The following is a 2500-nucleotide window of genomic DNA, read 5'->3' as shown; positions in this document are numbered from 1 at the left end:
CGTTTTTGTATAAAGCAACAAAATGACTTAAGTAAGTGGAAATGAGAGTGAGGGACGAGCGAGACCGATGAGCCTTACTGCGAACTCGTCTGCCGGCCTAGCAACACAGGAATTAGAGGCTTCGTTATGCAAGGTTTATACATAAGAAGTTCACGTAGGAAACTCTCTCTCTCTCTCTCTCTCTCTCTCTCTCTCTCTCTCTCTCTCTCTCTCTCTCTCTCTCTCTCTCTCTCTCTCTCTCTCTCTCTCTCTCTCTCTCTCTCTCTCTCTCTCTCTCTCTTCTCTCTCTGTGTGTGTGTGTGTGTGTGTGTCTCTCTCTCTCTCTGTATGTATGTATGTATGTGTGTGTGTGTGTGTGTGTGTGTGTGTGTGTGTGTCTCTCTCTCTCTCTGTATGTATGTATGTATGTATGTGTGTGTGTGTGTGTGTGTGTGTGTGTGTGTGTGTGTGTGTGTGTGGGCGTGCGTGCGTGCGGGCGTGCATTTGTGTATGCGTATTTGTTCGTTTTATCAGTCTACACAGCAGTTTTGAATACCTATCCTGTCCTTTGGAAAGAAAACTATTTTGTATCTATATATAAACAAAATAGATTCCCTTTTACACAATCCAAGACCACTATAGGAAAATATCAAAGTCAACGGCTGGTGTTGGTGTTGTTTTCGATTGACGTTTTTTGTTTTCATGTCAGTGGCAGCATCTTTCGATCGAAGGCTTTATGGGTCATTTTTCATTTCAGTATTTTGAGGAATACGGCAAACTTCATTATGCAGATATCATGAATGACGGAATTTGCAAATGGAAGGAAGTTTTCCAGCGCGAAACGCAGTCTTATTTCTCTCGTCTTCTCGCAGTCTCTTCATTCTCTCTCTTCTCTCTCTCTCATCTTCTCTCTCTCTCCTCTCTCTCTCTCTCTCTCTCTCTCTCTCTCTCTCTCTCTTCTCTCTCTTGCTCTCTCGCTCTCTCTCTCTCGCTCTCTCTCTCTCTCTATCTCTCTCTCTCTCTCTCCTCTCTCTCTCTCTCTCTCTCTCTCTCTCTCTCTCTCTCTAACTCTCTCTGTCTCTCTATCTCCCTCCGTTTTTCATTTCCTTTCGCTTTCTCTCTCTCTCTTTCGGCCTATCCCTCCCCCTTCGGGCTGGCTGACTGACACGTGACCCCGTGCATAGCTATTACCCTCAGACATCGTCTCGTGTGTTCCCATACTGTGTTCCTTTACTGAACTCTTAATAATAAAGAGTCACGCCATTGGCAAGCATCACTACCCCTGTAGCCATTGTACTAAGGATCATAGCCTTTTACAGACTGGTGGTAGGGCGGGCGCTGCGTCCTTTCGGCAAACCTTCGAAGAAAAAACGCCTTACCGCTTTCCAAGATATGTCTAAGAAAAAAACCCACATAAGTACAAGTTTGGGCCTCCCTCCCTTCCCCTTTTCTTATTTCTTTTCCCTTCCTTCTCCCATAAATGTGTTAATCCGTCGTTTTTTGTTGGGTAAAAAGTGCTAAATGACAGCAAATGGCACGTTCTCACACTATTCTTTTGACCTCAGATCGCATTAGCCGTGTGATCACGGTATGTGGACAACAAACATGAATATTATTCATTAGTTAAGTAGTTAATCAATTTCTCTTGTTTTTAGAGATTTATGTTGTTTCATCTGCAACGAATTTAATGCATTCCTGATTTTATCTTATTACAAATATAATTTCATTTTATCTCCCCTCACCCAGACCTGACCGCACTTTCTCTTTCGCTTGTGGTCGGTCGGTTGTGGTCTTGACCTGACCTCACCTTTCTCCTTTTCTGGTCAAACCTAGGGGATTAACTAAAGTACGGTTACATTGCTTATTGGTGACACGTTCTATCGGCGTGTAATGCAGTTTTATTAAAATTTATTATATTGAATATAGTGTAGGATCTCCCCCATATCATAGTGCACAGGATTGCCCGATATTACCCCAGGATTGCGTAAATGCCTAATAGATCTGTGCTCCGACGTTTGAAAAGTAGGTACAGGTAAAACCAAAGTTATTCGTTCGATCGGCAACTTTGAGTCGGTGTGTCCCGCGGTTATGTCCGTTAAGTAATGTAGGGCTAGGGTTTAAGCTAGAATCATTATTCGCTTATTAATCACACCTTTCTCACCCTCTTGAAGTCGCTTGCATGTTTTGGGTAATTCCCAAGCAGTCGTGTGATTCGTGATAATTTAGATAGCCTTAGGGAATGTCACGAGCTCCCATCACAGATACGTAGAAAAGAGCAGGTTATTCATAGATTTTCCTGGCTCAGGTCACTTCAAGGTACGGCATTTTGGGTATTGGATCCCCCCGTCGATGAAGTCTAACATGCATAGCTAGACATGAACCTCGGCAGTTCATATTTTCTGACCTCAAGAAAATTTGTTTGCTAAAAAGCTTGCGAATATTTTTTTCATGTCACCATTCATTAATGCATACATTCTGTCTCATATCATTAAATGTTGAATTCAATGTGGTAGTTGAAATA

Source organism: Penaeus monodon, chromosome 13 (genome assembly GCF_015228065.2).
Source record: "Penaeus monodon isolate SGIC_2016 chromosome 13, NSTDA_Pmon_1, whole genome shotgun sequence".
Taxonomy (NCBI): Eukaryota; Metazoa; Arthropoda; class Malacostraca; order Decapoda; family Penaeidae; genus Penaeus; species Penaeus monodon.
The sequence above is the reverse complement of the archived record's forward strand: the minus strand, read 5'-3'. Positions refer to the sequence as shown.